This window comes from Dendrobates tinctorius, unplaced genomic scaffold, assembly GCF_039654945.1.
Source record: "Dendrobates tinctorius isolate UK_male_01 unplaced genomic scaffold, ASM3965494v1 ptg000126l, whole genome shotgun sequence".
NCBI classification, from domain to species: domain Eukaryota; kingdom Metazoa; phylum Chordata; class Amphibia; order Anura; family Dendrobatidae; genus Dendrobates; species Dendrobates tinctorius.
In genome coordinates this window covers 22,126,581-22,142,230 of record NW_027361794.1, presented here as the reverse complement: position 1 = coordinate 22,142,230, position 15,650 = coordinate 22,126,581, and the positions used below count along the sequence as shown (strand labels likewise).

At 47.1% G+C, this 15,650-nt stretch overlaps 1 protein-coding gene across 7 annotated transcripts in view; it reads right to left on the bottom strand.

Moving 5' to 3' along the window:
• LOC141047087 (uncharacterized) overlaps nucleotides 1-11,543 on the bottom strand; it is a 503,667-nt gene extending 492,124 nt beyond the window's left edge. For 5 of the 7 annotated variants that reach the window (XM_073542036.1, XM_073542038.1, XM_073542043.1 and 2 more), the window contains exon 1: nucleotides 11,154-11,293. The gene's annotated coding sequence lies outside the window, so the exon portion shown is untranslated. Of the gene's footprint in view, nucleotides 1-11,153; nucleotides 11,295-11,428 lie in introns of those variants that run through there. The other 2 variants (XM_073542037.1, XM_073542039.1) reach the window with 2 other exon arrangements.
• Between the last annotated feature and the right edge of the window lie 4,107 nt (nucleotides 11,544-15,650).

Sequence of the window (15,650 nt, the reverse complement as noted above, 5' to 3'; positions counted from 1 at the left end):
CATAATGGGGGCATTACACTGTGTGGGGGGCATCATATATACTGCATAAGGGGCATAATGGGGGCATCATATATACTGCATAAGGGGCATTATGGAGGCATTACACTGTGTGGGGGCATCATATATACTGAATAAGGGGCATAATGGGGGCATTATACTGTGTGAGGGCATCATATATACTGCATAAGGGGCATTAAGGAGGCATTATACTGTGTGAGGGCATCATATATACTGCATAAGGGGCATTAAGGAGGCATTACACTGTGTGGGGGGCATCATATATACTGAATAAGGGGCATAATGGGGGCATTATACTGTGTGAGGGCATCATATATACTGCATAAGGGGCATTAAGGAGGCATTATACTGTGTGAGGGCATCATATATACTGCATAAGGGGCATAATGGGGGCATTACACGGTGTGGGGGCATCATATATACTGCATAAGGGGCATAATGGGGGCATTATACTGTGTGAGGGCATCATATATACTGCATAAGGGGCATTAAGGAGGCATTATACTGTGTGAGGGCATCATATATACTGCATAAGGGGCATAATGGGGGCATTACACTGTGTGGGGGGCATCATATATACTGCATAAGGGGCATAATGGGGGCATTACACTGTGTGGGGGCATCATATATACTGCATAAGGGGCATTATGGAGGCATTACACTGTGTGGGGGCATCATCTATACTGAATAAGGGGCATAATGGGGGCATTACACTGTGTGGGGGCATCATATATACTGCATAAGGGGCATTATGGAGGCATTACACTGTGTGGGGGCATCATCTATACTGAATAAGGGGCATAATGGGGGCATTATACTGTGTGGGGGCATCATATATACTGGATAAGGGGCATAATGGGGGCATTATACTGTGTGAGGGCATCATATATATAGCATAAGGGGCATAATGGGGGCATTACACTGTGTGGGGGGCATCATATATACTGCATAAGGGGAATAATGGGGGCATTACACTGTGTGGGGGCATCATATATACTGCATAAGGGGCATTATGGAGGCATTACACTGTGTGGGGGCATCATCTTTACTGAATAAGGGGCATAATGGGGGCATTACACTGTGTGGGGGCATCATATATACTGCATAAGGGGCATTATGGAGGCATTACACTGTGTGGGGGCATCATATATACTGAATAAGGGGCATAATGGGGGCATTATACTGTGTGAGGGCATCATATATACTGCATAAGGGGCATTAAGGAGGCATTATACTGTGCGAGGGCATCATATATACTGCATAAGGGGCATAATGGGGGCATTACACTGTGTGGGGGGAATCATATATACTGCATAAGGGGCATTATGGAGGCATTACACTGTGTGGGGGCATCATATATACTGAATAAGGGGCATAATGGGGGCATTACACTGTGTGGGGGCATCATATATACTGCATAAGGGGCATTATGGAGGCATTACACTGTGTGGGGGCATCATCTATACTGAATAAGGGGCATAATTGGAGTTGGCATACTCCTGTCCCCACAATGCACTTTCCAGGTCATCCCCCCAGTCCCATCACTCTTATTCCCTTCTTTTGAGGTCCACACCATCAGGCTCTTCCGTCCCCTCTCCCTCAGGGTAGCGGTCATATACCGGCCCCCAGGCTCACCCACCCACTTCCTTGACCACTTTTCAGCCTGGCTGCCACACTTCATGTCCTCAGAACTACCAACCCTCATCCTGGGAGACTTCAACATCCCCATTAACAGCCCTAATTCCACATCTGCATCCCAGCTTCTATCACTAACCACCTCTCTAGGCCTCTCACAGCTTTCAACCTCTGAGACACATAAGGACGGTAACACCCTTGATCTGGTCTTCTGCCGGCTCTGTTCAATCTCCCACCTAAACAACTCACCGCTTCCACTCTCTGACCACAACATTCTCTCCTTCACGCTCACAAATCCTCGCCCACCCCAGCTCATTCCTACCTACCACACAGTCAGAAATCTACAAGCTATTAACCCTCAGACACTTTCAGATTCCCTACACTCATCTCTGTCCCCAATCTCCTCTCTTTCCTGTCCTAATCTGGCTGTTCATCACTACAATGACACTCTTAGAAGCACCCTTGACCAAGTAGCTCCCCTCACCCTCAGAACCTCCAAACACAGAGTAAAACAGCCCTGGCTCACATCGCAAACTCAACTTCTCCAGCGATGCTCAAGGAGTGCTGAACGCCTATGGAGAAAAACCCGCACACCAGAAGACTTCATCCACTTCAAATTTATGTTAAGAACCTATAACGCTGCCCTTCACCTCACCAAACAGACCTACTTCACCACCCTGATCTCCTCACTAGCCAACAACCCCAAGAAACTTTTTGACACTTTTCACTCCCTCCTCAGGCCAAAAGCACAAGCCCCTATCACAGACATTTGTGCTGATGACCTGGCCTCCCACTTTACAGAAAAAATAGATAATATCCGTCCAGAAATCTGCTCCCAACCACCAAGTGCTGTGACTCCCATCCCTTCCTACATCTCCCCTGGCTCACTCTCCACATTTGATCCCATCACAGAAGAAGAAGTCTCCTGACTCCTCTCTTCTTCTCGTCCGACTACATGCACTACCGACCCCATTCCCTCACATCTCCTCCAGTCTCTCTCTCCAGTCGTCACAACCCACCTAACTACAATCTTTAATCTCTCCCTCTCCTCGGGCATTTTCCCATCCTCCTTCAAACACGCCATTGTTACTCCATTACTAAAGAAACCTGCTCTCAACCCATCCTGCACAAACAACTACAGACCAGTCTCCAATCTCCCCTTCATCTCTAAACTTTTGGAACGCCTAGTTTACTCCCGCCTTACCCGTTACCTCTCCATTCACTCCCTTCTAGACCCTTCACAGTCCGGCTTCCGCCCCCTACATTCGACTGAAACTGCACTCATCAAAGTGACCAATGACCTTCTGACAGCAAAACTTAACGGTGACCACTCTCTGCTCATTCTTCTTGACCTATCTGCAGCTTTCGATACTGTTGACCACCATCTCCTACTCTCTAGGCTCCAGTCACTAGGCATTAAGGACACTGCTCTCTCCTGATTCTCTTCCTATCTCTCTGACCGCTCCTTCAGTGTTTTGTTCTCTGGCTCCACGTCATCTCCTCTTCTTCTTGCTGTCGGGGTACCTCAGGGCTCAGTCCTTGGCCCCCTTCTTTTCTCTCTCTACACGGCCCCAATTGGACAGACCATCAGCAGATTTGGCTTTCAGTACCATCTTTATGCTGATGACACACAACTATATACATCGTCCCCTGACCTTACCCCCGCTGTACTACAGAACGCCACTGACTGTCTGTCCGCAGTCTCCAATATCATGTCCACTCTCTATCTGAAACTCAACCTCTCCAAAAGTGAACTTCTTCTGCTCCCGCCGTCTACTAACCTCCCTAAATCTGACATTTCCTTCTCCGTGGGTGGTACCACAATAACACCCCGGCAGCAGGTGCGCTGTCTGGGTGTTATATTTGACACCAATCTCTCCTTCACATCCCATATACAATCCCTTGCCCGCTCTTGCCGCTTACACCTAAAGAACATCTCTAGAATCCACCCTTTTCTCACTATGGAAACAACAAAAACCCTCACTGTTGCATTGATCCACTCTCGCCTGGATTACTGCAACGCTCTATTAATTGGCCTCCCCGTCACTCGACTATCCCCTCTCCAGTCCATACTTAATGCAGCGGCCAGGATCGTCCATCTGGGTAATCGGTACTCGGACGCGTCTGCTCTTCGCCAGTCCTTACATTGGCTGCCCATTCATTATAGGATCCAATTCAAAGTACTTGTTCTCACCCACAAAGCTCTCCACAGTGCGGCACCCCCTTACATCTCTTCTCTCATTTCTGTCTATCGGCCTAGCCGATCGCTGCACTCTGCAAACGACTTTCGACTAACCTCTGCACTAATCCGTACCTCCCACTCCCGACTCCAAGACTTCTCCCGTGCTGCTCCTATCCTCTGGAATGCTCTACCCCAAGAAATCAGGACTATCCACAATTTGCATAGTTTTAGGTGCTCCCTCAAAACACACCTGTTCAGAGCGGCCTATCACATTCACTAATCAAAGTCATTCTCTGTGTAAGTGTGCGTGTGGAGCCCATTCACTATCTCCATCCATCCTTCACTCCCGCAAGATGGCTGGACCTTCATTGTAAATACACCATTGTAAATACACACCTGTACTCTGTATCTCCCTCACCTCATTGTAGATTGTAAGCTCTCACGAGCAGGGTCGTCTTATTTTGCTTTAATTATTGTATTGTTAGCGTTGTTACTTATGACTTGTGTTTTGAAACTGTTAAACTGTAAAGCGCTGCGGAATATGTTGGCGCTATATAAATAAAGATTATTATTATTATTATAATGGGGGCATTATACTGTGTGAGGGCATCATATATACTGCATAAGGGGAATAATGGGGGCATTACACTGTGTGGGGGCATCATATATACTGCATAAGGGGCATTATGGAGGCATTACACTGTGTGGGGGCATCATCTTTACTGAATAAGGGTCATAATGGGGGCATTACACTGTGTGGGGGCATCATATATACTGCATAAGGGGAATAATGGGGGCATTACACTGTGTGGGGGCATCATCTTTACTGAATAAGGGGCATAATGGGGGCATTACACTGTGGGGGCATCATATATACTGCATAAGGGGCGTTATGGAGGCATTACACTGTGTGGGGGCATCATCTATACTGAATAAGGGGCATAATGGGGGCATTATACATACTACATAAGGGGCATTACACTGTGTGGGGGGCATCATATATACTGCATAAGGGGCATAATGGGGGCATTACACTGTGTGGGGGCATCATATATACTGCATAAGGGGCATTATGGAGGCATTACACTGTGTGGGTGCATCATCTATACTGAATAAGGGGCATAATGGGGGCATTACACTGTGTGGGGGCATCATATATACTGCATAACTGCATAAGGGGCATTACACTGTGTGGGGACATCATCTATACTGAATAAGGGGCATAATGGGGGCATTATATATACTGAATAAGGGGCATAATTGGGGCATTACACTGTGTGGGGGCATCATATATACTGCATAAGGGGCATTATGGAGGCATTATACTGTGTGGGGGGCATCATATATACTGCATAAGGGACATAATGGGGGCATTATACAGTGTGGGGGCATCATATATACTGCATAAGGGGCATTATGGAGGCATTACACTGTGTGGGGGCATCATATATACTGCAGAAGGGGCATTATGGAGGCATTATACTGTGTGGGGGCATCATATATACTGCAGAAGGGGCATTATACTGTGTGGGGGCATCATATATACTGAATAAGGGGCATAATGGGGGCATTACACTGTGTGGGGGCATCATATATACTGCATAAGGGGCATTATGGAGGCATTATACTGTGTGGGGGCATCATATATACTGCATAAGGGGCATCATGGGGGCATTACACTGTGTGGGGGCATCATATATACTGCATAAGGGGCATTATACTGTGTGGGGGCATCATATATACTGCATAAGGGGCATTATGGAGGCATTATACTGTGTGGGGGCATCATATATACTGCATAAGGGGCATAATGGGGGCATTACACTCAGGGCTGTGGAGTCGTAGTCGGAGTCGGAGTTAGTTTTGGTTGGAGTCGGAGTCGGTAGAAATGTACCGACTCCAGCTTTAAAAAAAATGTATTAATATTTCATAATTGAACTTTCATATGAATTTTATAAATGTTACTCAAATATATATGTTCTATCAAACTATGAACAACAGTGATAAGCAGTTCTGCTGGAGATAGAGACATTTCTTACTTCTTGTGTGTCACTGTTCTCCACTGCCCTTATCTAATCTTATACTTGGTTAACCTCATGCTGCCACAACCCCCCTACTTACAATGTATGAAACTGAAAGTGAAAATGTGTTGCAAATTCTTAGTATTAAAGCTCCTCCTCTAGACTAGATCATACTAGGTGTGCGTCTTCCAAGCATCTCACAGCTGCCTGCTACTCAGAAGAGGAAGACTGTAAGTAGTATTATCCTTTCAACAAACTTTGCATCAGTTAACTGTGAGTACATGAGGAATAATAACAGTATTACTGACCACTATATCAGTTGTACGATCTGGCAATAATTTTGTACAATTGTTTTTAGGAAAAACAATTGTCATTTGGTTGTGAATGCAGAATTAAAAACCTGAGAATGTCAAAGAAGCATCACATTAAATCAGCTGTATTTGAACATTTCACCATCACTCAAGATAGAAAACATTATGTCTGTCAGTGTATGACAAATGATCCAGACGAAAACAAATGCTGTGAAGCCAAGATGAGTGCATATTCAGGCAAAGATAAAAATGCTCCTACCAGAGCTTCTAATCTAAAGAGACATTTACAGCGCATTCATCCAGAAGTACTGAAAGCAGTGGATGAGAAAGACTGCATCCAAACCAATGAACTAGTGCCCAGCTCTTCCAGCCAAACAAAGGAGCAGAGAACTCTGCAGCCATCAGTTGCAAGATATTTTGTCAGTGACAAAGTTACTGTGACAATGACAGTAGATACATTTAAAAAACAGATCATAGAGCTTGTTGTAAAGGATAGTGTGCCTATTTCATTATTTTCACGACCAGCTTTTATGTGTCTGAATGGGGAAATGGCCCGCAAGCTTGGTGTTTCTCTGGAGAGAGAGAGAGAGTATTAGAAAATTGGTAATCGAAGAAGCTTTTAAACAAAAGGAAGAACTTAAAAAAACTCTCAAGGGACGCTTTCTGTTTCTTAAAATGGATGCCTGCACACGTCACAGAGTGAACTATTTTGCCATCAATGTCCGATTTGTTTGTGACAAAAATGAAATAGTTACCAAGACATTGGCAGTAAAAGACACCAAAGCTCATCACACCAGTGAGTTTCTCCAGATCTTGGTGGAAAAGGTTCTGCAAGACTATGAACTTAAAAAAGAGCAAGTTCTTTCTGTCGTAACTGAGAATGCTTCAAATATGATAAGTACTATTAAGCTAATGAATGAGAGTAATGATGGTGACCAGCAGCTAGAAGAACATTCTGGGTCCACAGACACAGAAATGTTTGAAATAGAGGAACACAGTATTGTAACTGAGGAGCAAACTGAAGTTGCTTCAGATGAACAGCAACATGATAGTTTAGATGATCTTGTTGAAACTGTGTCAATATGTTCTTTCATTCATCACATGCGCTGTGTTGTGCATACGCTACAGCTGGCTATAAGAGACAGTCTGCAAGAAGGACATGCTGCTGCACTGATTGGCAAGGTGAGAAAATTGGCTACTGTTGCCAGAACCCCTAAAGTTGACTCAATTTTGAAGAGACGTGCTGGAAAAGGGGCAATTATTGATCAAGCCACACGATGGGGCAGTACTTACTTAATGATTCAGCGCTTGGTTGAACTGAAAACCTTTCTTGTAGACATGGCTAACCCTCAACTGACGCTAAATGAAAGTCAGTGTAATCAGGTGACTGAGCTGGAAAAATTGCTAGAGCACCCATTTACAGTGACTAAAAAATTACAAGCAGAGGACTTAACTCCAGGTATTTTCTTAAAGGAGTGGAAGAACCTGATGTTTCGCCTGTCCCAAAGAGGAGGGTTAATTGCAAGTGGCATTGCTACATCAATGAAACAGAGAGAGGAGCTACTATTACAAAATAACATTCTTTTGGCAGCTGTTTATGTAGACCCAATGCATCGGATTCTTCTAGATGATCAACAGCTAAGTAAAGGAAAAGAAGCTCTGTTTGAAATAGCAGTAAGGATGAAAGGGTTGCAGAACAGTCAGGAGGAACAAGAAGAATTTGGTCGTCCTGCCACATCTTCACCCTCATCATCAACTGATGAAGGATTTAATTTCGAAAAATATTTGGATCACAAGGACTGTGCAAAGCGTTCACGCATAGAAGAAGAGTCATCCCCATCAAGGAACACAGCCAGTACATTTCAGCAGAATTTTTCATGAGCACTAAAAGAAATTGAGAAATTTGACCGTTCATCAAAAATAACAGTGCAACAAGCGATTCCTCTGTATCCTGACATTGTCAGAGATGTTGCCCGAGTGGTTACTGCTTTGCCACCAACACAATTTAGTGTAGAGAGGTTGTTCTCTGCTCTCAAAATACTTAGATCAGATTTGAGGGCATCCATGAAGGAGGATCTGACAGAGGCAATACTTTTTCTGAGGACAAATTTATAGATTTCTTCTTATTAACTGCATAAAAGTGTTTATTGCATATTTACTTACAGTTTATAAAAGTTATTTGCTATATTCTAATTGTATTCTAATAAATGTAGTTTTTGCTCTAAGTGGTCTGATTACTTATATGATGGTGAGAAACTGAATAAGCACGATGTTTAATATTTTACAACAGTAAATTTGTTGTTATGAAGTGGCCATTTATGAAGGAGTCGGAGCCGGAGTCAGAGCCTGATAAAATCCAGGAGTCGGAGTCGCAACTGTGGCTTACCGACTCCACAGCCCTGATTACACTGTGTGGGGGCATCATCTATACTGAATAAGGGGCATAATGGGGGCATTAGACTGTGTGGGGGCATCATATATACTGAATAAGGGGCATAATGGGGGCATTACACTGTGTGGGGGGCATCATATATACTGCATAAGGGGCATAATGGGGGCATTACACTGTGTGGGGGCATCATATATACTGAATAAGGGGCATAATGGGGGAATTAGACTGTGTGGGGGCATCATATATACTGAATAAGGGGCATAATGGGGGCATTACACTGTGTGGGGGCATCATATATACTGCATAAGGGGCATAATGGAGGCATTACACTGTGTGGGGGCATCATCTATACTGCATAAGGGACATAATGGGGGCATTACTCTGTGCGGGGGCATCATATATACTGCATAAGGGGCATTATGGAGGCATTATACTGTGTGGAGGCATCATATATACTGCATAAGGGACATTATGGAGGCATTATACTGTGTGGGGGGCATCATATATACTGAATAAGGGGCATAATGGGGGCATTACACCTTGTGGGGGCATCATATATACTGCATAAGGGGCATTATGGAGGCATTACACTGTGTGGGGGGCATCAAATATACTGCATAAGGGGAATAATGGGGGCATTATACTGTGTGGGGCATCAGATATACAGCATGAGGGACATAATGGGGGCATTACACTGTGTGGGGGCATCATATATACTGCATAAGGGGCATAATGGGGGCATTACATTGTGTGAGGCCAAGAAAGGGGCCCAGTACTATGAGAACAATCCGTTTCCTCACTTCCTGTCTTCCATAGTTGGGTCGTATGTATCTAGTACAGGAAACAGAACAAAAAAGCAAAGATTCTTATAAAGTGGCAACAAAAACACCAAAAAAGTCTCCGTGCTGAAGGGGTTAATGCCCCCCCAGTAATGGGAATCTCCAGTAGCTACCTCCACCCGCAGAGCCGCACTCCACATAGAGAATAATGGAGCCTCCAGCACCGACCTCCACCTGCAGAGCCGCACTCCACATAGAGAATAATGGAGCCTCCGGCACCGACCTCCACCCGCAGAGCTGCACTCCACATAGAGAATAATGGAGCCTCCAGCACCTACCTCCACCCGCAGAGCCGCACTCCACATAGAGAATAATGGAGCCTCCAGCACCTACCTCCACCCGCAGAGCCGCACTCCACATAGAGAATAATGGAGCCTCCAGCACCTACCTCCACCCGCAGAGCCGCACTCCACATAGAGAATAATGGAGCCTCCAGCACCGACCTCCACCCGCAGAGCCGCACTCCACATAGAGAATAATGGAGCCTCCAGCAGTTACCTCCACCCGCAGAGCCGCACTCCACATAGAGAATAATGGAGCCTCCAGCACCGACCTCCACCCGCACTCCACATAGAGAATAATGGAGCCTCCAGCACTGACCTCCACCCGCAGAGCCGCACTCCACATAGAGAATAATGGAGCCTCCAGCACCGACCTCCACCCGCAGAGCCGCACTCCACATAGAGAATAATGGAGCCTCCAGCACCGACCTCCACCCGCAGAGCCGCACTCCACATAGAGAATAATGGATCCTCCAGCACCGACCTCCACCCGCAGAGCCGCACTCCACATAGAGAATAATGGAGCCTCCAGCACCGACCTCCACCCGCAGAGCCGCACTCCACATAGAGAATAATGGAGCCTCCAGCACCTACCTCCACCCGCAGAGCCGCACTCCACATAGAGAATAATGGAGCCTCCAGCACCGACCTCCACCCGCAGAGCCGCACTCCACATAGAGAATAATGGAGCCTCCAGCACCGACCTCCACCCGCAGAGCCGCACTCCACATAGAGAATAATGGAGCCTCCAGCACCGACCTCCACCCGCAGAGCCGCACTCCACATAGAGAATAATGGAGCCTCCAGCACCGACCTCCACCCGCAGAGCCGCACTCCACATAGAGAATAATGGAGCCTCCAGCACCGACCTCCACCCGCAGAGCCGCACTCCACATAGAGAATAATGGAGCCTCCAGCACCGACCTCCACCCGCAGAGCCGCACTCCACATAGAGAATAATGGAGCCTCCAGCACCGACCTCCACCCGCAGAGCCGCACTCCACATAGAGAATAAGGGAGCCTCCAGCACCGACCTCCACCCGCAGAGCCGCACTCCACATAGAGAATAATGGAGCCTCCAGCACCGACCTCCACCCGCAGAGCCGCACTCCACATAGAGAATAATGGGGCCTCCAGCACCGACCTCCACCCGCAGAGCCGCACTCCACATAGAGAATAATGGAGCCTCCAGCACCGACCTCCACCCGCAGAGCCGCACTCCACATAGAGAATAATGGAGCCTCCAGCACCGACCTCCACCCGCAGAGCCGCACTCCACATAGAGAATAATGGAGCCTTCAGCACTGACCTCCACCCGCAGAGCCGCACTCCACATAGAGAATAATGGAGCCTCCAGCACCGACCTCCACCCGCAGAGCCGCACTCCACATAGAGAATAATGGAGCCTCCAGCACCGACCTCCACCCGCAGAGCCGCACTCCACATGGAGAATAAGGGAGCCTCCAGCACCGACCTCCACCCGCAGAGCCGCACTCCACATAGAGAATAATGGAGCCTCCAGCACCGACCTCCACCCGCAGAGCCACACTCCACATAGAGAATAATGGAGCCTCCAGCACCTACCTCCACCCGCAGAGCCGCACTCCACATAGAGAATAATGGAGCCTCCAGCACCATCCTCCACCCGCAGAGCCGCACACCACATAGAGAATAATGGAGCCTCCAGCACCGACCTCCACCCGCAGAGCCACACTCCACATAGAGAATAATGGAGCCTCCAGCACCTACCTCCACCCGCAGAGCCGCACTCCACATATATGGCTGCTCTGTGCGCACAGGACCTGTGATGAGGTCACAGGAGGGGAGGAGTCAGGGGTCACATGATCTCCGGAGTGCAGACATGGAGACTTCTCCTCAGTCAGTGACCTTCCCGCCATTATTCCCCCTCACTACTGGCACAATTACCCCGCGCCGCCTTTTCTACACAGTGTTGTGTGTGGAATGTAACGTGTGATTTCTCTGGAGACAAATAGACCCCACACATGAGGGAATTATCACCAGTTACCGGACGGCTACTATATGGCGGCATATGATTGTGCTATCGACTCCATACCAGGAGCCAAAATGCAGAAATCTCCTTTATTTAACCCCTTCCAGAGTCCGTCTGAGGCTCATATTCGGCGTCCACCTCTCCAGTCACCGTGGGGTTTTTTTTAGTTGTTAAAAGGAACCTGTCCCCTCGTTTTTCCTCAGTAAGCTGCGGCCACTTCCTCCCAAGAAGATGGGAGGCGCCGGACCTGCAACACTCATTGGACCGGACCGCCCCCGGGTGAGTATAATAAAACTTGTTTTTCTTATCTTTCAGGTTAGATCGGGGGCTTATCTCCAGCATTATAGAATACGGTAGATAAGCCCCGAAAGGCGGTGGCCGCATCTTATTGCAGAAAAACAAGGGGACAGGTTCCCTTTAAAAGGATGGAGGGCTGCGTCCGCGCTTGGATTTTAGAGAGAGTAATAAAATCACGGTGCACAATCCCTGTCCTTTACCCCTTATACCTGACCTGTCTGACCAATTATCTGGAGCTAACTGATTTTACAAACTTAAAGGGGTTGTCCGGGCTTTTCACATAATCTCAGTGCATATCTGGGCTGCAGAATGCTGACAATAAGTAATTTACCTTCTGTGGCTAGTCTGCACGGTTTCCAAAATATCAGTGTCTTGCTTCTAAGAAAAACGTCCAGGGGGGGTGTGTTCTGGCATTGATATGAGAACTGGTTGCTTCCTCCTACTCTACTAAAAACCTGCCGTCTATAGCAACAATCCCACCCTCCATAGCTACAGGCCCTCCCCGACCACATGAACAAGCCTATCCCTCCTCACACAGTAACAAATCCTCCCCCTCTAGCAGCCTCACTGCAGAGAGCAGACCACCCAGCTGCTCCTCCCCCAGACACACGCTGAACAGTGATCTATGGAAAGTGAAACCAGTGAGGAGGAAACAACCAGTTCTCATTTCAATTCCAGAACACCCCCCTGGACGTTTATCTTAGAAGCAAGAGATGATATCTAGCAAACCCTGCAAACTGGTGACAGAAGGTAAATTACTTATTGTCATCATTCTGCAGCCCATATATGCACTGAGATTGTGTGAAAAGCCCGGACAACCCCTTTAACATGAGAGGGGCATATAACCTTATATGTATACACCATGGTGATGACTGGAAGACGCATTCACTACACCTGAGGGTCATATTGAAAATTTGGTGATGTATTCAGATTAACCAATGCTCCGGCAGTCTTTGAAAATATCATGAATTATATTTTTTTCCTCACTGGTGGGTAGATTTGCGGAAGTTTATCTGGATGATATATTGAGTTAGGCTGGAATCACACTAAACGTATAAAAAAAATCAGTCCGATTTTGACGGCCGAGAATTGCACAAATGTTCCCTGAACAGTGATCCATATGTAATCCGTTTGCAATGCGAGGATGCGATTTCCTCACATCTAAGTATCCGTGTGACATCCATATGCAATCCGTATGACATCCGTATGGCGTGATTTTATCGCACCCTTGCAAAATGGACATACAATGCCTTGCGAAAGCATACCTCCCAACTTTTGAAGAAGAGAAAGAGGGACAAAGGCTGCGGCAAATTTTAGGTCACACCACCAACCACACCCATTTCACTACTGGTTACACCCATATCCACGCCCCAATCACACCCATTTAGCACTGCTGATCACACTGACTGGTACTGAGGGCACAGTGGCTGGCATTATGGGCACAGTGGCTGGTACTGTTGGCACATTGTTAGGTACTGAGGAAAAGAAAGAACAGAGAGAAAGAAAGAGGGGAAAGAAAGAGCAGAAAGAGAAAAAAGGGGAAAGAAGTAAGAGAGAAAGAAAGAACAGAGAGAAAGAAAGAGGGGCATAATAAAAGAACAGAGTGAGAAAGAAAGAGGAGAAAGAAAGAGAACGGAGAGAAAGAAAGAAAAGAGAAAGAAAGAAAAGAGAAAGAAACAAAAGAGAAAAAAGAAAGAAAAGAGAGAAAGAAAGGAAGAACAGAGAAAGAAAGAACAGAGAGAAAGAAAGAGAACAGAGAGAGAAAGAACATATAGAGAAAGAAAGAGGGGAAAGAAAGAGAACAGAGAGAGAAAGAACAGAGAGAGAGAAAGGAAGAACATAGAGAGAACAAGAAAGATTGGAGAGAGAAAAAGAAGGGAAAGAAAGAAAGAACAGAGAGAGAGAAAGGAAGAGGGGAAAGAATGAAAGAAGAGAAAGAAAAAGAAACAGAGAGAGAAAGAAAGATTCTATAAAGATACTATAGCAGCCTGGCTCCCATTATAGTGCCCACCTGAGCCTCCCGGTGCAGGACATATCATGATCCGCTCACATGGCTGACATACTTCAAGGCAATCTCGCTGTCAGAGGAGGACACTGTGATGGATCTGAAGCATTCCGTGAAGTACCTCCATGGTTCTGTCACAATCTCCTCCTGAAATTACCTCATTTCCGGTCAGCTTCCAGCACGTCACTTCCGGTGCAACGTCACATGCAAATTTTAAAGTGCTCCTCGGGGCTCTGCCGTGTACTCCTGTGTCCGCAGGAAAAGTAACCTCCCGGCCGGGGCAGTGGGGCAGACTCAAAATCGGGACTGTCCTGCTGGATTCAGGACAGTTGAGAGGTATGAATGCTCCCCACCATACACCCTGTACATGCATGGCTCCGCACACCTCATACATACACGGTTCAGCTTTGTATGCCTCGTAAAACACGGCTCCGCTCCGTACACCTTACACACATGGCTCCACTCCGTAAACCTCGTACACATGCTGCTCTGCTCCGTACAACTTGTACACACGTGGCCACGCTCTGTACACCTTGTACACACATGGCTCCACTCCGTAAACCTTGTACACATGTGGCTTTGCTCCATACACCTCGTACATACACGGTTCCGCTCCATAAACCTCGTACATATACAACTCCGCTCTATACACATGCAGTTCCACTCCGTACACACGCGGCTCCGCTCCGTACACTCCGTACACATGCGGCTCCACTCCGTTCACCCGTGGCTCCACTCCGTACATTTCGTACACCCGCGGCTCCGCTCCGTACACCTCGTGCACACGCGGATCCGCTCCGTACACCTCGTATACACGCGGCTCCGCTCCATACACCTCGCACACACTCTGCTCCGCTCCATACACCTCGCTCATACTCACACGGCTCCGTTCTGTAAACCTCGCACACACTCGGCTCCGCTACGTACACCTCGTACACGTGCGGCTCGGCTCCGTACACCTCATACACATGCAGTTCCGCTCCATACACCTCGCTAATACTCACACGGCTCCGCTCAGTACACCTCGTACACACTCGGCTCCGCTCCGTGCACCTTGTACACACACAGCTCTGCTACATCCACACTGTAAACCCCTCCTGACCCCACACAATGCAGCGATTGTCTGCCATGCACTGTATTGCAGCAGTCATCTTTGTTGTGGTATTACAGTGATTGACTAGCCGCACAGCGTCATCAGGTCTATTAGAGACCTGACGCCGCCCTGTTTGGCACTTTCAGCTCTGGATTCAGACAGTGTAGGGAGAGCTGCAGCTGAGATAGGGTCAGATTTGTGCTTTTATTAGTTAGTGTGGGTCTACCATTGTTCAATCCACAAATCCAGCTAAGCCAACAGTCCTTCTAAGGACTAATTACAGAGTATATAGATTGCAGTGCTAGGAAGGCAGGGGAGTCTATGTGCGCATATCCACATCAGTGCAAGGCCTGCAGGCACTGTATGTGAGTATATAGATCTCACTGCATACATCAAAAGGGTCCATTACTGTCTGCTGCTGCCTATTGTGTGTGTGTATATATATATATATATATATATATATATATATATACACATACATATATACCTAGCTGCAGGTATCTGTGGCTAGGAATAATTTTTTTTGCACCTGAATCCCGCTAATTTTATTACAAAGCAATCCAGA